The sequence below is a fragment of the Puntigrus tetrazona genome, chromosome 22 (assembly GCF_018831695.1).
Source record: "Puntigrus tetrazona isolate hp1 chromosome 22, ASM1883169v1, whole genome shotgun sequence".
Lineage (NCBI taxonomy): Eukaryota > Metazoa > Chordata > Actinopteri > Cypriniformes > Cyprinidae > Puntigrus > Puntigrus tetrazona.
Window position 1 is genome coordinate 16,822,483 of NC_056720.1, and position 22,090 is coordinate 16,844,572.

At 39.1% G+C, this 22,090-nt stretch overlaps 1 protein-coding gene across 6 annotated transcripts in view; it reads right to left on the reverse strand.

The window, feature by feature from the left end:
* The window catches only part of pcbp4 (poly(rC) binding protein 4), a 73,544-nt gene extending 56,627 nt beyond the window's left edge, over positions 1-16,917 (reverse strand). For 5 of the 6 annotated variants that reach the window (XM_043223408.1, XM_043223407.1, XM_043223406.1 and 2 more), the window contains exon 1: positions 16,767-16,917. The gene's annotated coding sequence lies outside the window, so the exon portion shown is untranslated. Of the gene's footprint in view, positions 1-2,231; positions 2,352-16,766 lie in introns of all 6 variants that reach the window. The other variant, XM_043223405.1, reaches the window with a different exon arrangement.
* Positions 16,918-22,090: the final 5,173 nt, after the last annotated feature.

The window sequence follows — 22,090 nt, forward strand, 5'->3', positions numbered from 1 at the left end:
CATGAGTTTGTTTCTTTATCGGATTTGGAGAAATGTGGAATAACACCACTCACCCACCAATGGAAGTGAATGGGTGCCGTCAGAATGAGAGTCCAAACAGCTGATAAAAACGTCACAAATAATCCACACAGCTCCAGTCCATCAGTTAACATACTGTGGAACGAGTGTTTGTGAGAAACAAATCCATCATTAAGATATTTTACAATGGCTTTCATATCGGCTCATAATCTATAATATGACTTTATGCAGTAAAAGAATGGTCTCATTTGATTGACGAAAACTGATTGGGCTCTCCTTCCGACGGCACCCATTCACTTCCACTGGTGAGCAAGTGCTACATTTCTCCACATTTACTGAAGAAACAAGCTCATCTACATCTCATATGACCTAAAAATGAATAAAAGATGCTAATTTTTAGTTCCCCCGAATCCAAAAAGCTCAATTAAATGGGTTTCTAATTATTAAACAACAAAGTCTGGAGGTCTTGTTTTCGCAAAGCCCAAATAAACTAGGACAGACCGCTTTTCAAGACATGAACCGATGGACTGGAGCGGTCCGGATTACTTGTGGACGTGTTTATCGTCTGATTGGACTCTCATTCCGACGGCACCCATTCACTTCCATTGATGAGCAAGTGCCACATTTCTCCACATTTACTGAAGAAACAAGATCTACATCTCATATGACCTAAAAATGAATAAAAGATGCAAATTTTTAGGCTCCAAATCCAAAAAGCTCAATTAAATGGGTTTCTAACTAGTAAACAACACATTAACCAGCACAAAATCTGGAGGTGTTGTTTCGCAAAGCCCAAATAAACTAGGACGCGCAGCTTTTCAAGACAGGAACCGATGGACTGGAGCGGTCCGGATTACTTGTGGATGTGTTTATCATCTGATTGGGCTCTCATTCCGACGGCACCCATTCACTTCCATTGGTGAGCAAGTGCCACATTTCTCCACATTTAATGAGGTAACAAGCTCATATACATCTCGTATGACCTAAAAATGAATAAAAGATGGTACTTTTTAGTTCCCCGAATCCAAAAAGCTCAATTAAATGGGTTTCTAACTAGTAAACAACAAAATCTGGAGGTCTTGTTTCGTAAGGCCCAACTAAACTAGGACACTAAACAGCAAGCAATCTAAACTGTCTAGACCACCGGTTGTATAATCCGTCCACAAAACCAAACGGTGAAATGTAGAACATCTCAGGCCTCGCGCTAAAGTCAAAGAACTGGATAAAAGCAGCCAGCTCTCTAATGAGAAACATCTCACAGCTTCAACGAGGGCTCTGTGGAAGAAGCTCATAGGAAGGCACTCGAGACACGAGGAAAATCCTCCACGCTGCTCTTCGGGCGAGAGGCGCACGTCGTGGCAGGTATTCAAAGCTATTCCTCAAACGGCGCTCTTTCATCTCCACATAAACGGCACGCTTACTGGGACATGTGACCTTTGAGTCTAATCCCAGACAGCATGCTTGGTCTTCACGCTTCAGGAGATATGCAACTGAGAGGATTGGTTTGTCGTAATAAACCTACGGAGGACGCTTGTTTTGACACATGCAGCGAAGGTAATGAAAGAATACGCTCTGAACGTCTAGCTTCTTCTTCCGTCCCGTCCTCAACTAGCAAACGAGATTTAATACACCAGTATACCATCAGATAATGGGTGTCCACATATAGGATATTTAATCACATTTTACAGGAAAAAATGTAAAGACACATTTACATATATAGATTTATATTATTTTTATTCATCCGTTCTTATAGTTATTTGTAAATGTATTTTAATATATTTTATAAAATAAAATATGTATTATTTATTTAAATATATTTAGTTATTTTTGCAATTGATTATACAAGCACACATTACAAAATAAATATCTATCTATATCTATATATATATATATACATATATATAATTTTTTTTTTTTATTTTTATTTAATGTAATTAAAACAAAGCATACAAATAATTAGCAAGTCAAAATAAATATATATTTTTTTATTTTGTTAAGTGCATTCAGTTAGAATGCAGGATTTTTAAATCATTAAAAATAATCGCAATGATTTTGGAGTGAGTTTGAATATTTTTAGGATTTTAATACCATTTATCACAAACCATAACTTAACAATAAATCACTTGAGATATCAGTAAAAGTCTTTGTTTAACCGAGTAGTAGCCAACAAAAACAAACCAAAAGTATCCAAAAAATCCTATCTGAACACGCACCTGACCTTTAACCCCGAGGGAGCTCACGACGGCCTCGGATCTGTCTCCGAATGCAGGACTTGGGTGTTTCCGTCTGTCACGGCAGCAGATTCCCGTGCAGATTTTCTCTTTCCCATCCGTCTGTCACGGTGACGGACAGATGCACAGCAGGGAAAGAGGGAAAAGGTGAAAAACAGACAGATCTAGGATGCGTTGAAAGTGATTAACATGCGCGCTGATCGGCTGCGTGTCCTCAGTGAACGGTGACACCTGCCAGCTTCTTTCATTTGCATGCAGAAGATCTTCAAAGCGGAAACGAAACGAAAACTTCTTTTGGCCTCCGTATATTCTCTCGCTAGGACTGTGTGGGTGAACCCAAAATAGATCGAAGAAATTCAGCTAAATACTGCTGGCTGAAACAAGGAATTTGCCGACTGAGAAAGAAAGATTTCTTAAATATATTTCTTACAAAAATTCTAATACAGTAATAATGATAATAATAATAACAACAACAATCATATCTGATATCTAATAAGAATAATAAGAATAATTTACAAATGAACGGAAATAATACTACTACTACTAATAATAATAATAATTATTATTATAGATTATAAACAAACTTCAATAATAATAACAAACAAATAAACTGAAAGTAATAATAATATAATAATAATAGTAGACAAGTAAATTGAACTAATAATAATAATAATTATTATTATTATAATTATTATAATAATAATAATAATAATAATTATTATTATTATATTACTTTTATTATTACTTATCCTAAAGTAAACTTCAATAATAATAATAATAATAATAATAATAATAATAATAATAATATAATTTACAAATTAACTGAAACAACAACAGCAATAATAATAATAATAATAATAATAATAATTATTATTATTATTATTATTGTTGTTGTTGTTAATAAAGATCAAAATAAACTTCAATTATAACAACAACAATAATTTACAAATTAACTGAAGCTAATAAAATAACAACAACAGTGACAACAATAATAATAATAATAATTATTATTATTATAGATCACAGAAGTAAACTTTAATAATAATAATAATAATAATAATAATAATAATAATAATAATAATAATATATTTACAAATTAACTGAAACTACTACTACTAACAAAAATTATTATTATTATTATTATTATTATTATTATTATTATTTATCCTAAAGTAAACTTCAATAATAATAATAATAATATAAATGCACAATTGAACAGAAACTACTAATATTATTATAATTTTAAATAATATAATATTATTATAATTTATAATAATATTATATTATTATATAATATTATATATAATTATATAATATTGTTATTATTATTATAATAGTAATATCTTTGTTATTATAGATTATTATGGTAAATTTTAATAATAATAATTTACAAATAAACTGAAACTAATAATAATTATAATAATAATATTTATTATTATTATATATTATTGACTTCACGAAATAAGCTAATAATAATAAGCTAAATAATACGAAATGGGCAAGAATTAGTCAGCCCTTTAAAAAGAAGAAGAGAGAAATCAAGAACCCCAAACAAAACACATTGTGCTCGGTGTTCAGGTTTTCCAGAAGATGCAGTCTCTCCCCAGAAACACATTTCACTGTCGCCAGGTGAACGGCGTTATACCTCGAAGCTCCTGGCACGGCTATAAACTGCATCCGACTGAATATCAGAAGTCGTCGTGTCACGCTTCGAAAAAGAGAAAAAGAAAAAGAACACACACAGCGAGAGAGAACGAGCCTCCCTCCAAAAATAGCACAAGCCCTGTTAAATATTTTAAGCACTCGGCAGACAGAAAGAAGAAGAAGAAGAAAAATTCCCTAGCCACAAACAAAAACACTCCAGCACTGAATGATTAACATCCAGCCTTGAATTAGAACTGTATGAAAGCGTTTAGCGGGCTCGACCGGGCCAGCGATGTTATGAAACCAGGAGCCCGGCGAAACAAAGTCAGATTAGCCGGCGCTAGGAAAAGCGGGCCACTTTTAGCAAGGGTTAGCGGCCGCTGCTGTCACGCCAGCAACAAACGGCTTAGCGCGGGGCGGGAGGACAGGGCTGAGGGAAGCAGGCCCGTGACGAGCAGCTAAAGAGCCCACGGGCCGTCAGGACGGGCGTCTAGGAGCAGGGCCTGATCAAAGACCGTCTCTGGAGGGATCAGCAGCTCCGCGCCGAGGTAAAGAAGCGCCGCAGAGCAACGCTAGCGCTGTGTCAAAGACCCGGAGTTACCCCGCTCTCGAACACGCAGGCAACGCTTTCATTACGGCGCGGAAACATCGCGGTGGCAACGTTGAAAAATCTCCTCGCGACGTTTTTAGAGATCTCATGAATCTCAGAATAGTGCTTAGCGAAGAGATTTTGTTTTGCTTTCGAAAATAGCAACATTTTTCCCTCAAACGCTTGAGTAAACGTTTTTAGAAAATGATGATATATAGCAAAACTCACCACAAAAATATATATATTTTTTTTTTGCCATAAAAATACATTTATAATAAAAGTGTGTTGTAATAAACCATGCGATATATAAGCTACCATGCATTTTTTTCTTCCTTTTTTATCTTTATTTATAAAAACAAACAATGCGGAAACGCTTTAATGACTTCGTTTAGAAAACTGTGCATATATAGCATAAATCTTATTAACTGATTCCTTATTAAATAAAATTTTAATTGCAGTAACATACCTTTGTATTGGATTTTTATTAAACAAAAACCCTAAGCCTCAGCCTCCACAAGTTTAACACAAGAATGGGATTTTTTTTGTATCTTGGAATCTTAAGCCTTTTTTAGTTACAAAAAAATCATATTCACGCAAACAGTGTTTGCGAATCGATTTTTCTTCAACGTTGCAGAAAGGTTCGTTTGACATTAAATACGCTGTTTAACTTATTTCGGAAAAATGCGCTACGAAGAGCAGCGTCCTGTTTACAAACCTCCAATCAAACTAGGTCGGACTAATCGATTTATTTTGCAGAGAGCTAGCGGGCTAATAATAGCGATTAGCCTGTGTTTTAGCGTAACGAGTAGGTGGGGACGGAAACGAGCGCTGGTGGAGCCACGAGGGTGGATGATTATATCTTCAAAACGAGCGCAGACGTCAGCTGCAGGGCTGTCTCATCCCTAATTCACTCTGACACCACATCCTCCGTGCTACAGAACAGAGAGATCTGCGCAGTAATTACCAGCGCAGACATGTATATTCAAGAGAAAACAAGGAGGCCAACGGAGAGAGGAAATAAGGAGAGCAATAAGGCGGAGGAAGAGTTTATTGCTCAAATGCTGTTCTTTTATTGCTCACGAGACGTAATAGTTCTCGGTTGTGTTCGCTTAAAGTCAACACGAAATGGAAAATTGACTTTGTTTACGGTCGTCATGCATCATTTGCTGCGCCGCATGCTGTCTCAGACCTCGGTGGGAAGATATCTTGAAGAATGTTTCAGCTGGCAACGGAAGTCAACGGCGTTCAAAACAAAACTGGGCTTTTATTGCGTGGATATAAAAAGCTTTCGCGTCCGCTCAGAAGAAAGCTCCTTTTATCAGTCGTCCTAGCACCGCGTGTGGCAGGATGAGAGCATTTGATCAAAATAAAAAATCGAGTACAAGGCGATTCATCAGTATTTTTAACCGTTTTTTGATGACCTCCAAAATCAGAGTTGTAGCTCCTTAGACCAGACTCGAGCGTTTGGTCGTTTGGTTTTGGCTTTGAGTCTGAATCGTACTTCTTCTGGTCTGTCTTAACTCGGACTCGACGGATTTCTGGTCTTAGCCTTGACTAGGAATTTACCCTCTGTCTAGATTTGGACACGATTCTGGTCTTGGTCTTGACTAAAAATCAACCCTCTTCAGGTTGACTCAGACTAGAGGTCTAGAGGTCCTGACTAGGAATCAACCCTCTTCTGGTTTCGGTCTTGACTCAGACTAGACCTATTTCTGGTCTTGACTAAGAATAGACCCTCTTCTGGTTTTAGTCTTGTCTCAGACTCAACCTATTTCCAGTCTTGACTAAAAAGCGACTGTCTTCTGGTTTCGTTCTTGACTCAGACTCGACCCGTTTCTGGACTCTACTTTACTCTTAACTTTACTCGAGTTAACCCTCTTCTGGTTTTAGTCTTGACTCAGACTCAACCTATTTCTAGTCTTGACTAAGAATAGACCCTCATCTGGTTTTAGTCTTGTCTCAGACTCAACCTATTTCCAGTCTTGACTAAAAAGCGACTGTCTTCTGGTTTCGTTCTTGACTCAGACTCGACCCGTTTCTGGACTCTACTTTACTCTTAACTTTACTCGAGTTAACCCTCTTCTGGTTTTAGTCTTGACTCAGACTCAACCTATTTCTGGTCTTGACTAAGAATAGACCCTCATCTGGTTTTATTCTTGTCTCAGACTCAACCTATTTCCAGTCTTGACTAAAAAGCTACCGTCTTTCGGTCTTGACTCAGACTCGACCCGTTTCTGGACTTTACTCGAGTTAACCCTCTTCCGGTTTTGGTTCTTAAATCAGACTCTCCCCATTTCTGGTTTCGGCTTCTAATCCAGTTTCGGTCTTAACTCGGGCTCGAATGCGCAGGTCTCGACTACAACACCGTCAAAAATCTGTTTTTAAATGGACAGATTTGTGCGGCGGAGCAACAATCAAATCCCTGAACTCCACGAAAAGATGGGACAAAGCAAAGCATGATGGAGAGGGAGATAAAGCCGAGCAGTCGGCTGTTTCTTTTACAGCGGCCGGATTGAGGTTCACAGTCAGCAATGCTTCAGTCTTGAGTTTTCCACCCAGCAAAGCCCTTTTACTGCTCGGGATTGCAACTGCCGCATCTTTGCACTGCAAATAAGTCCAGATATTGGCATTTCCAAGAGCTTTTGGAGACGTGCGTGTCACTTCCTGACTCGGTAATTTATGGTAGGCCTCTCTCGCTCTCTTTCTCTCGCTGCTTGAGAGATTTCTGCCCGGTTTTCATTATTGAAAAGGACCACCCTCTTTCCCTCCCTCCCTCCCTCCCCATCTCTTTCCTTATTAGATCTGCGATTCCAAGAGCGCATTAGGATATTAAATTCAGGATGGGAATGGATGCTGCCTGCCGACTTGGCAAGTCTCCCCGTTGCTGTCTCTCCTCTTCCTCCTCCTCCTCCTCCTCCTCCTCCTCACCGGTCTTGGACCGGTCAAATCCAGAGAGAGCGGACATCTCTGGCTGAATGGGTCCCCGCTCATCGCGTCCTGCCGTCTCTGCACCGAGCTTGACGGAGGCACAAAGCAGCCACTTGTGAGCGGGAAGCGATGGCGGGGCCGGCACAGTGGCTGCTCTGTCATCGCATGAATCATCCTGACGTGTTTGAGGATAAAGACGTGCATGCATGCGCCCACACAGCACAACACCCCCCGCTCGCGCCGCCTTAGGAGCATTCCTCGTGACATGTGAGCTTCCATTATGGCAGCTCCTTCGCCATTGTTGTTTATTTGACTTAGGGGAAACTGTCTCGCAAACAAGGGCGTATTTTTCTCGTTTTCTGGAGAGACACAAGTCTGTTGTTGTCGGGGAACGCATAAAGAGGAAAACAATAAGCTGCACTGTTGCACGCGCTAGCTAAATTATTGCATTTTCTGTGCAAAACTGCCGTGGTGCGTTCTGGGTGATGGCTGCATTGTTGTTGGGGTGCTCTCTGTGGTTCATAAGTAGTTACGCACTGGCCCAGCTCTGGTCCTCGGGTATTCTTCTTCTTGAGAAGTCAAAGAGGTTTTCAGGTTGCTCTTTTTGCACAGACTGCTAGGTTTCGAGATATCAATCACGTTCACAGCTTCAAATCGGTCCATTTGTAGAAAAGAAAGATGGGAATATTAAGCTCTCCAAGACAGTAAACAAACAAGATGTCAAGGTTTTATGTTATGAAAATATCAGCATGGTAATACCTCAGAGTACCATATATATATATATACACACACACTCTCAACAGTCTTCAAAGAGTGCCATATCATTGCTATTTTTGGTACCAAAAAAAAAAATTCCCCCGTCTTAAACATGGTTTAGTATGCATGTACATCATTGTGCTGTATTTCACGTGCAAGAGGCTTAAGATTTGAGCGTAAGCTTCCTCTTCCCCGCCGCCCCGCGTTTACAGACCTTTTCACATCTTTACATATTCCTCCGACGTAATTAAGCACCAGTTTGACCTCATTCCCAGCGCCGGCCCTCCCAGCTCGTGAGCCAAAAAGCCCGACATTTATCGAAATCACCCGAGGTTCACGAGATGCCGCGAGAGACACCGTCCCCGGGTCCGTTGCATCCACGAGACACAAACGTCTAGCTTCCCCGACGAGCGCAGATGGGACTCTTGCTTTCGGATTACACGAACAAATCCAGCCCATCCGAGCTCTGGAGGTGCGTTCCAGTCTCGGGAACGAGCAGATGATGGGTCTTAAATAATACAGCACTTGAGTGCTTCTGCGATCTTCTTTACGACCAAGTGAACCATTCAGACGCTTGTTCGAGAGCCAAGGCGTCGCTTGACATAATTGTGCTCCCAAGCATGAGCCGGAGAAGCCGAATAATGCATGGGGGGGGGGCTCATTTAAAATAAAAGGCAGGCTTGAAGTTTTCTTTCTTTCGTACTATTTGACCTAGATATCGCTTAAAAGTTGCGAATTAGTGGAGCGTGCTTTTGTAAAACTCGATTACGTGGAAGCACGTCTTCCAGTGCGTCTCGCTCGCTGTAACTCGACCTGGCATTTAAGTCGGCAACGGACGGTCCAAGCACAGGACTGAACGTTAGGAGGAGACTTCAGATCCTGTCATTTTAATCACCCTCGTGCATGAGGCTACTTTAAAGCACAAGGGAAGAAATGTTAAAAAATCCTCCACACGGTTGTGAATAACGGCGATATTTTCATTGGCAGGAGAACAGGCACAGATATTATTATGAATAGTTTACTGTAAAAGCTGTTATTGTAGCAAACAAAGAATAATACGTATAAAATGGCTGTTAAAACTTTACATAGTTATTTATTAAAAACGAAGGCATATTTATATTAATTTTGCAATAAAAACATTTTAATATATTTATAATAAATTATATATTACAACCCGATGCACATTTAACAATATCATTACGAAAATGCAAACTAAGTACACTATAATAAAATAAAATATATTATATTAGCTTCATCAAATGATTAATCACAAATAATCTCATCCAAAATTAACGTTTTAGATGTGTGATATTAGATGTTTATATTTATTATGTATATATTAAAACACACACACATAGAGTATATATTTTTATATATATATATATATATATATATATATATTTATTAATATTATTATATTTTACATATTACATATTATATAATAATAAATGATTATAATTATATATAACTTGTACTATTTAGTCAAAATAAATATATATTTAACATATAAACTATATATTTTTATAAATTTCTACATGCACGTGTAATAAAACACATAAATACAGTATATATTTTTGCAATATATATATATATATATATATTATATTTTACATTATTATAAATTATTATGATTATATATATCTTGTACTATATAGTCAAAATAAATATATATTTAACATATAAACAATATATTTTATTAAATTTCTACATGCACGTGTAATAAATATACACAATACACGTAAACAAAAATGTTTATTTGGACAGCACTAGTTATTATCGTGTTATTATAACATTATCCGCCACTGTTGGGTCACAGATCAGCAAAAACGACTGCTTCAGTTATGATTCAACCGCACATGAATCAGGAGTTCAGGGAAACACTGTATTCATGAGCATCTAAAAGCAGACTAATATCAGTATTCATAAACAGGTTCTGAATGTTCACGATCCCTCCTTAATTTCTCAGTGCTCCTAAACGCTCCGAATCGATCCCGGTTAATAAACGAGGTGGGTTCGGAGCCCACGTCCACTTCACAGACAACACCTCCCTCTCTCTTGGCTTCTCATGTTAGCGATCTTCACTTCGGCGGGTTATTAACCTGCACCCTTCGGCTCTAATGGAGGGCTTCGGCTCTCAGCCGTTCCTCCGAGGATACAGAGTGCTTTCAGAAGTCCGGAGGTGCCTGCCCCGCTCGTGTTTTAAGCACTGCTTCAGAAAACAGCAGCGCTGGGGTCTGGAGGAGATGGATGGATGCGGGCCGGAGAAGAGGTGCTGCGTCGGGATGATTAAAATGGAGGGTGGCAGCCATTCTGTTTGGGGAAAACAGGTGCTTGATACACACGTCGGAGTGATTACATCCCAGAAATCAGCGCCGAGAAACTTGTCAGGAAATCCTCCCGGTGTGGAATTAATCATTCTCTCTCGGGACGACTCTTAAACCGATGCCGGCTTCGCTGAACTAACAATCTGACTTTCTTTAATTCTCTCACCCACGACTATCGCTGGGTTAGTTAGTCGTTTATTTGGTAACTACGGCATATTGAAGCAGGATAGAATTAATTGTAGTCGTGGTAACGTTAATAAGAAATATCATTTCAATGATGTTCAAAATAATGTGTAGATAATAGAAATCAGAAATGGCCAAAAACACAAAAGTAGGTATTTAGTAGAAAGTTCAGGCTGCTCTTTATATATATATATATATATATATATATATATATATATATATATATATATATATATATATATAAAATAAATAAAAATAATATATTAGAAAATTAAAAAATGAATATATATATATATATATATATATATATATATATAAAATGTACAAAAAATACTATATTAAAAATTTTTAAAAATCATTATATATATATATATATATATATATATATATATATATATATATATATATATATATGTGTGTGTGTGTGTGTGTGTGTGTAAAAATAAATACAAAATATATATTAAAAAATAAAACATTTATTTATATATATATATATATATATATATATATATATTTTTTTTTTTTTTTTTTTTTTTTTTTTTCATTTAAATTGTAGACTTTTTGAGTTTCATCTGATACTTTTATCCTACTTTAGCATTTAGTAAATACTCTCCCTCTTCTAAACAAATCCTGATTTAGGTACAGTATAAGTACAGTATATTCCTATTACTCTCATAATTCTCTGCAGTTTTGGTGTAGAATAAAAAACAACAAAAATATCACTGCATGCTTTAAAACATATAAAGCATACTCCAACCCTCGGGAAACACGACACGTCTTTACGAACGCACCAAAACTCAAGTCAATAGCGTTTTTTTAATCTAAACTGCGCAGCACGAACATCCCGCTAAACATCTCCTTTCACTCTCGACACAAGAAACGTTTGCGAACGCTTCCTTTCATTTATTTCTCTCTCGACTCGCGGTAATTAATGGAAGGACGTCGTCAGTCGGAGAGATTCAGGGGGAAATATCTCACGCTAATTAACACGTGTCTGCGTTTCAATTAACAACGACCTCAATCTCTCAGAAAGCAGAGAAATAAGGGGCAGCTTGTTCTCTCTCTCTGTGAACGCAACGCCTCCTCGTTCTTGTTTTGATCGGCGGCTGTCTTTGATGATCTAAACCTCCTCAGAGCACCTCTCTCACAAAGACACGCTGGACTGAAGCAGACTAAGTTTAGACGGGTCTGATATCTGCTGCAGATTAACAATCAGTGGAAACACGAGAGAAAGTGATCGGTTCAACAAACACACTCAACGAATTAAATGTGCTCGTTTACACATCATTGCATCAGTAAATAAAAAATAAATAAAGGAGCAGGACTATTTTCTCTAAAGATAATATAAGATTTTTATATATATATATATATATATATATATATATATATATATATATATATATATATATATATTTATATATAAATACAAGAATATAATGTATAAATATTTTTTTAAATATCATAATACATATATATATATATATATATATATATATATATATATAAAATATTCATACATTAAATATTTATATTCTTCTATTTTTATCTATATCTATCTATCTATATATCTATTTATTAGTTATATATATATATAACAGAAGAATATAAATGTATAAAAAAATGTTTTAAAATATAATATAAAAAATATATATATATATATATATATATATATATATATATATATTTTAAAAAATATTTATATTTTTATCTATATCTATATATATAAATTATTCTCTATATATATATATATATATAAGAAGAATATAAATGTATAAATAAAAATGTTTTAATATATATTTATATATATATTTATTATTAATACATATTATATATATTTTAAATACATCAAGACAAAATAAGAAAAAGAAACATTTAAGTAGCTTTTTTGGAAGAATTGCAGTCTTAAACATAAAAATAAATAAAATAACAAACAAATAAATCTCAAATTCGCAAAGAAACACATTAAAAACGCAGAAAGTGCTAGTAAATGATATGATTATATTAATAAACGTGCCTCAGCGTTTCATTTACTAGTTATTTCATTAATTGTTTCATTTACAATGTGCACACGGCAAGGTCTGAAATATGAGATGAGGCTTTGAGGAAAAGAGACGCCACGGGAAAACGCTGTCTGTCAAAAATAAAACTCACAGCATTACCTATAAATGTAGCAGACGGGGAAAAGTGTGGTCATGCAAGCTGACGAACGAAGTCTTCCTCAAACACATGACAGTACCACTGACGGAGAGACGGTATCAGTCCATACACTGCTCTTAAGTGACCCTAAAAGATCCCCTCGTTCCCAACCGAAAAAAACACAATCATTTCTGAACAATCTTCATGCAGCTCTTTCCCACAGAAATGGTCTAAAGATGTGACATTATATGAATAAAATATATAAATATACCAAGGTTTAAAATGTTTGTTTTGACCAAAATTGGATAAATGCCTATTTATAAAAAAAAAAAAATATATATATATATTGTGACGGAGGAGCCAGCGACAGACACAGTGGGCGTGGCGTCAGGCCTCGGAGAGGCTTTTATTGACAAAATAATAATAATAATACAAAATAAAGTGTCCATGGAAAAGTGTCCAAATAAAAGGGGATCTGGTGTCCTCGTCGTGCACATGGGAAAGTGAAGGTTGAGGCCGTGTTCCAGGGGGGAAGGGTCCAGGTAAGGGGCGGAGTCCGGCGGTCGCACGCGCTCCCCTTTTCTGGCCCGGGGCGCGAGGGGCGGCGGCTTCTTCCGCGGCGTCTCCGCGTTTCTTTGCTCCGGCGCAGAGTGGGATGAGCTGTGTGCTCACAGCCTGACTACGGGGTCCCACGACGCACTTCTCGGACGGCGGGGTGAGGTCCATCGCGCACCCTTCCTGGACCCACGAGGACACCAGCGTGCATGCACGGGGGAAGAGACCGGTCTCCCGAGGAGAGGCGCGCAGGGCATTTAACGGCGGCGGTGACAAGGCTAAATCCTTCAGGTGTGCCTCGTCACACGCGCCAGACCTGGCCAATACCACGCCCCTCCTCTCGACACACCTCACTCCCGTCGGGAGCCTGGTGAAGGGCGGCGAATAAAGGACGGGGTGATGGTGACAATAAAGAGGAGGGGCAGCCGACTGTCACATTCCCTCCTCCCTGCCGTCAACTCCTGTCAAGCGCCGCCGCCGCCACGCAGGAGTGCTACAACCAGGCTCCAGCGGTCGGAGTGGGCGGGCAGGGATTCTCTCCGGGCAACTCCTCTCGCACCGGGACAGAGAAACCGGGAATTAGTCGGAATGCTCAACCAGCCACCGGGTAAATGACCATAAGCAAGCGCCACTTACCCTTCCTGGTGGCTGGGAGCGAGTCTCCGTTGTTCCTCCATCCCGGCATGGGTACCAGCGAGAGGGGATGACGTCATCAGATGTCGCCCAACTGTGCCGTCTAAGCTCCGCGCTTGCCCGCATTCTCCACCACTGTGACGGGAGGAGCCAACGACAGACACAGTGGGCGTGGCGTCAGGCTCTCGGAGAGGCTTTTTATTATTAACAGAAATAAAATAAATACAAAATAAAGTGTCCATGGGAAAAGTGTCCAAATAAAAGGGGATCTGGTGTCCTCGTCGTGCAGAAAGTGGTTGAGGCCGTGTTCCAGGGGAAGGGTCCAGGTAAGGGGCGGAGTCCGACATTATATGAATAAAATATGGGATAAATATACGGGGTCCCACGACGCACTTCTCGGACGCAGGGTGAGGTTTTCCTGGAAAATGCACGGGGAAGAGACCGTTTTGACAAGGCAAAATTGCCTCGATAAATGCCTATTTATAAAAAAAAAAAAAAAGGGGCAGCTGAATATATATATATATATATATATATATATATATATATATATATATTAAATTTATTTATAAATAAATCCCTTGGAAACTTTTTTGTCATTGATAATTAAAATAATATATTTATATATATATTTATGTATATTGTACACTATATAAAACAATATTTTTAATATAAGAAAGTCAATATTAGATGATCTAATCATAAATAATTAAATATGTAAATATCTACTGATATATGGTCAATATATGCCGAAACAACATTTAAAAATAAAATAATAAATACAACAAATAAAGATAATGACAACATCTATATTTGTTTTATATTTTATCATCGACATTTAATTTTATTTCATTTTAGCATGCATATACTGATCGTTCGTCCCTAAAACCTCAAAACAGCACTGATTCATTTACAAGTGTATAAAGGATAAATGGAAGCGGTCGATCTCTTCCGGGGTTCGGTCGCCGGGGAAGAGGTTTTATGATTTTATGAAATCAACTAAAAGCCGGTCGCTATCTTCTCCGGTGTTTTTTTAGCTCCTCGTGACTCTCCAAAGTGTCCCGAAACAAACGAGCGGCAGAGACGAGGATCTGCATGAATCACATGCGTGTCACGCTGACGAACTCTTATCTGGAGACGCCCGCGGCCTTTCAGGGGAAAGAGGGCCTAAAAATAGAGCTCTGGATCAGAACGTGGAGGAGGTCTTCTCCAGGAACCCAGCGGTTCTCGCTTCTTTGGGGTTGACGGGGGGCTTAATCAAAGACCTAAAGTAACGTGCTCCGGGGCAGAAGTTTCACGCGTCTTGTTTCGTACGAGCGTGTTGTCTTGAAGGACGTCGATGAGGACCACGTCCCTGTACGTCTGCTAATATCCAGAGTGAACTTCAAAGCCGTAGAGAACGCCAACAAAGATCTCTATTCAGAGATTCGGAGAAGAAGAATTAGCTGCTCACATGCCAGACTGTTCAGCCGAGAGCACAATGAGCTTCTTATTCTACTGCAGTCCAGCTTTTACTTCATTTCTAGGTGATGGAGAGCAATTCTAATCACCGATCAACTCTATTGCTCCCGCAGATTACCCATAATGTTTAGAAATACGTAACAGTTTACATACATGATACAAACACTGTAGTAAACACCTTCAGTGCATCTTCTTTCTCAGCGTGAAATGAATCTACTCTATTCTGAACTGAACTGAAAAAGAGCACGTGTCTAATCATTATTTCAAAAGACTGATTGTGTTTTTATAGCTTTTTTTAGAATGATAGAATATATATGACAGATAGAGTGATAGATAGATAGATAGATAGATAGATAGATAGATAGATAGATAGAATTGTATAATAAAATGGCACACAGAACAATAGATAGAATGCCAGATGGATTTATAGAATATTATATGATAGAATTATAAAACGATAGAATGATAGAATTATAGAGTAATAGAATGAGAGATAACGATTGAATAGCAGATGGAATTTTAGAATATTACATGATATATAGAATTATAGAATTATGTAATAATATGGGACAAATAGAATTTACAGAGTAATAGAATGATAGATAGATAGATAGATAGATAGATAGATAGATAGATAGATAGATAGATAGATAGATGGAGAGATGGATTGATGGATTGATGGATTGATGGAGAGATGGAGAGATGGAGTCTGTGTAATCAGGAGAAGCTCCAGTGAAGTCTCCTGATCAGAAGCTCAGTCATTCAGAATCAGTTCTGGACTAGTTATAGGGTTCTGCTCCCGGTTCCTCATCCGGATCAGATCTGGAACCCGTCCACCGATCCTACCCACAACCCCACACGGGCTCCAGACCGACCAAAGAAAGACTACACAGAACTTTTAGGTTTTCTGTTAAACCCATAACGGAACCAGAAACCAAAACCTCATAAACGACCTCAAGGCGCTGCGAAGAAACCAGAGAGCAATCTTCAATCGGAGCAGATCTGAGTCCTGAATCCTTTGCATCGTCCGATTAATCAGATTAAGCAGCAGTGTGTGTGTCTGCAGGTCAGCTCGACGCGCTCTTCTACGGCCAGCGAGGACGACACATTCAACGGCACCGCTGCACGAATCGTTCACGGATCTCTTAACTTCGGCGTTTGCGTTTATGTTAGTTGTCGAACTCGGCAGAACGGAGCGGAACGAGGACGATCCCCGTAACAGCAGCGGCGCGTTCCTGCGTCTCTCACTTCTGACCGGATCACACGAAACACGTCCAGAGACGAAACCGACACGAGCAAAACACGTCTTACCTGGGAAGAATCAAGTTGAACGCGCTGATAACACGATGCGAATTTAGACGACGCGCTGTATATTCCCCGCTGATGTCCACATTGTCAGAGACAGGCGCTTACTGTAAGAGAGAAAACCCCGATGAGAGAGAGAGAGAGAGAGAGAGAGAGAGAGAGAGAGAGAGAGAGAGAGAGAGAGAGAGAGAGAGGGAAGGGGGGGCTAAACGAGATAGACCCATCCTATCCAATTACAAAAGACAAACGAGGGTTAAAAAGAACAAGAACGCACGAATCGACACGCTTGGGTTTCTTCTTTTCTACATTATTTCACAAGTCGTTTTTTTTTTATTTCTTAAAACATCACGCCGTTCTTTCCGCGAGTGGCCCGTCTTGTTCCGAAGTCATCTGACGGCGAACTATACAGGAGAAAGAGCCGATTCGAGAATTTTAAAAAAGAGATTCGATTTCATACGATGATTCGGTTCGATTCGACGCAGTTTGGAAGTTGAATCGAGCGGGAAACGCAACGTTCGGAATAGATTCGACATCATGTGACTGAGAAATATCTGGCAGCAGAAAAAAATGATGGGATTTGGTTTGACAGGGATGGGTTGAAGAGTGAGTAAATGAGTGAACGAATGAGTGAGTGAATGAATGAGTGAGTGAATGAATGAATGAATGAATGAATGAATGAGTGAGTGAATGAGTGAGTGAATGAATGAATGAGTGAGTGAATGAGTGAACGAATGAGTGAGTGAATGAATGAATTAATGAACGAATGAGTGAGTGAATGAATGAGTGAGTGAGTGAATGAATGCGTGAATGAATGAGTGAATGAGTGAGTGAATGAATGAGTGAGTGAGTGAATGAATGCGTGAATGAATGAGTGAATGAGTGAGTGAATGAATGAGTGAATGAATGAATTAATAAATGAATGAATGACTGAATGAACGTTTGCTTTGACAGTCATGGACTCGAAGCAATGACGTAAATGTTTTTATTTGTGCTCTGGCCATTTGCATTTCCACGTGTATTTAGCAGTTTATTAACCAGTCATTAACACTTGAGCTACTTAATAAAAGCGTATCTGGAATAAATAACACAGAGCACGTGGAGCCTGTTTTTAGCGCAGCCTAGCTAGCGGTGCTTAGCCTACAAGTCTATTGATCTGCGTAGGGATGTGCTATGGCTAGCTTTAGTTTTATGCTGAAACTATGATGATGATAAGAGTCTGGTCTCATGTTGTGATGAATCTGATCAGCTGTGCAGCTCATATGCAGAATAGCTCTGGTTTTACAGGCGTCGTAAAATCCGTTTGGCTACAGCAGACGGGTTCGTCAAAACTTTCCGCATTACGCTTCTTATCGATCAACAATAAATAGATGAATTAATAAATGCATTGTAAACACGACAGACTGGCATGTCCTGAGAAACACTGCCACCTAGTGACAACACCACGCCTGTGGATACAAACACATGTAACGCAGTTAAAGCGTTGTTGCTATTATTATTATTATTATTATTATTAGCATGATCTGCACAGGACGAAATACACGCCAAAATCATTTCCAAATCATTCACTTCAACTAAGAATCCAGCAGATAAAATGTTTTCAGTGTGGCGTTTCGTCCTACGCAGCGTAGACACACAAATAACGAAAACACATGCTAACAAAATCAACTAGCCGTAGCTGCGGTATCTAACTAGCTTGAGTCGTGTCTCATAACAGGTGCATGTCGACAGACGCTCTCTCTCGCTATCTAAAGGCAGTCCTTCTCCTTCTCGGGATGCTTTAATGAACTTTCCTGGTGTAAAAAAACGATATAAAGTCAGCCTGAAGCGCCTCTCTGGATATTCTGCGGCCTTGTAACGAGCAGCGCGGGGCCGGGTCGGAGAAACCTTTCATTTCCGCCGGCGAGAGATGATTCGAACACGAGACTTGACCTCCTGTCGACTACAAACCGAAGACGTTGACTGGGCCTAAACGCAGCTGCGCGGTAACACACCTCGCCGCGGGACAGGAATCGGCATTTATTTATAACCCCAAAAGCTCGGTCGTTTACGCGGTTCTTCGGATTAATCACGACGTATATTTAACCGTGCTGAAACCGATACGCTAGAGCTCGTGTGGAACGAAGGCCATGCGGTCAGTGACAGTGAAGAACGGGCACAGGTGATCCAGCTTCAAATGTCGCGCACTTCCATTGTTGTTCAGTGAGTTGCCAGACGCTCGCGATCAACGCACGATTAAACCGTCATTCGTTTACTCTCACGTTGATCCAAACATGCCGCGCTTTCTTCTGCAGAACACAAGCATGTCGATGAGAGCATACGCTGCGTTTTTTATAAACCACCGCATGGCATTCTTCCAGCTTAATCGTAAATGGCGACCGGTGCGGTCCGATTTCTTTTAGCGAATCAACGCAAGCGACTCACTTTCCAAATGAATGAATCTTGTGAGCCGAGGCCTGTTTTGTAAAACAAGCTCACCAAACAAGCCAGGCTTATTTCAGTCAGTTTCAATAAGTCCGACTAACTGAAATAAGCCTGGCTTGTTTGGTGAACTTGTTTTGTGGAACAGGTTCAGCGAATCAAAAACACGCCGCACCATCTGAGCAGTCCGATTCTTCAACAAATGACTCTTACAAGCCAAGTTCAGCAAACAAGCAAAGCTTATTTCAGTTAGCCCGACTTATTTCAACGAAACAACCACCATTTCTTTTCAGCGAATCAAAATATGCAACACGATGCGATGTGATCCTCTTTGAAAATCATCAAATTTCGGGTTAATCACTTTCCAAGGTACAATCCAAGAAATTAGCCGCTTGTTTTTTTTTTCATGCAGTTTGATCCGTAATTTAGTAACTGGGGGCCTTAACAAACCAAACAGCCTTATTTCACTTAGCCTGAATCAACTGAGCGGACAGTAAATCAAACCCGGCTTTTATTCGGTACATTTTCAAAGAAAGCGTCCCTTTCGGTGAATCAAAAAGCTAAGGCACAATCTGTGTGCTCTGATTCCCAAACGAACCAGTCTTTACAACTCTGTATTTTTATTAGCGGATCAAAACATCCAAGCTCTGACTCTGAGGAAACTTCTGACTTGCGGCTTCAGAACTTTCAAGACAAAAAGCCACTAAGTGTACATTCATTTAGCAAACACTTGCTAAACCCGCTCTCCACAGAAGATGAAGGTTTGTAGTGAGTTTTTAATACAGTCAAAGGACAGGGATGGGGGTCAGGATGTTTCCTTTTTTACACCGGCATCTTCTCTTGACACCAACTTCAACTGACAGGAGCATTTGTCTCTGGTAAACAACTATAAATGCTTTCGACGGGGCTTCTGGAGTGATTTATTGTACCTGGCTCCGGGCACTTATAGATCACACCTGTATTTGTCTCTCAACGCCCAAACCCCAACGACCAGAAGCGCAGACTTCCCAGAATGCACCGACAGCGCGGTAATCCCGGAGCCCCGCGGCACGCGAGCTCGACGCGACAGGCACGCGGGGGTCTCGAGGCGTCCCAGCCACCCGGATGCAGCGATGATGACAGAGTCCTCTTCCGGTGATGAAGAGACTGTGTCGTTGCTTTTATTCGACTCTGCTCGACGGGGTGTGGGTTAAAAAAGGCGCTCATTTAAAGGGTTCTTGAACACAGGCTTCTTCGGTGGAAACACACCTCCCTCTAGCGGTACTTAACCGTATCACAGTTTTCCTGTTTGCACTACACTTAGGAGAGAGTACCGCTGAATGAAGTCATTTTAATTAAATCAAAATTAAAATTATGTCATCGTTTACTGGACCTTAAGTTGCCCCAAACCTGAATGAGGTTCCTTCTTCTGTTTAAAAAGATATTTTGTAGATTGTTGTTAACCAAGCAGCTGACTTCCGTTATATTATTATAATGTTGATCGCTGATGAAATGTCTTTCTAAACATTCAGTAGGCAAAAAAATAATAAAACTCTACATATCTATTTATAAAAAAAATCTATCTATCTATTATCGGAAATTGTCTTTGTTGTTTTAAGCAGAATCCAAAAAAAAAAAAAAAAAAAATAAAATATATATATATATATATATATATATATATATATATATATATATATATATATAATTTATTATCATTTATTTATCTAAAAATCTAAGATAATTATTAATTATAAATCTCTAAATCTAGGCTACTTATTCTAATTTAAAATCGTTATCATGTTTTTTCTGCTCTGTTTTGAACAGGCTCCACGCTTCCTCTCTTTATCATGTTGTTGTGGTCATGATCTCAGCGGAGCGTGTCGATTCCTCAAGAGTGCGCTCGCACCTCTCACTCCGTCCCTCAAGACAGCGGAGGTCAGGCCGCAGATTAACTCAATCGTCCTGACCTGTTACCTAACAGCGGCTCCTGAAGCTCACGCGGGCGTGGATCATCTGAGCAGACCTTACAGTGAGCACCGCGGCGCTGGCGTGTGTTCTCATCCGCGCTGTGGCGTAAACAAACCCATCGGCAACGTTTTTCTGGTTCTGTGTGGTGTAAAGGAACGCTTGGGGTCGTTAGGCTTTCTTGAGACGCCGCTGTCAGGCCACGAATCACTCCTTCAGTCAAACAAACACATCTGTCAACACCAAAAATGTCATGTAATGTTATGATTTGCAGTGTATGCCGCTCACATGGAGTCAAATATTGTCTTAGTAGTAGTTTTTCGGTAGAGGCTTCCCAGCCGACCTTTGACCTTCGCTTCGGAGGCACTGTTATTCGGTGTAATACTAAATATAGGCCTCGGAGTCAAAATAATCTGCCATCCAGAGTCTAATAAATGAGTTTTGAAGTTATAATATATAATATATCGAGTGTTGGATTCAGATTCAGTCCGCTTGTTAGAAATAACTAAAGATGAGGAGTGTCTGTCAGCACTTTCTAATATATATATATTAGAATATATATATATATATATTATATATTTTTATATAAATCATTTGTGTACCTGCATGTCATGTGACCATTGTGAAGATGAAAATGTGATATTTATTCTAATATTTATTTTAAAATCACAGGGGTATTTAAGTATAATTATATTTGGAGAGAGAGGACGAAAGAGGACATGCAGTTAATCTATAGAGCGATAATTAAAACAAAAATGATGAATAAAGAGTTTATTAGTAGTTGCTGCAGAAGTCCAGGGGTCAAGTGCTTCGAGAGCGTACACATGTCCACAAAAGCCAGCCTTTAGCTCTGATGAATCAAAGCCTGTCATAACACGATCGAACAGCTCGCTTACGTCTTCTTCGTCTTCAAAGAGGAATTCAGCGCAACAGAGCTTCAGACGGGGATATTGACGAGAAGAAGGTCC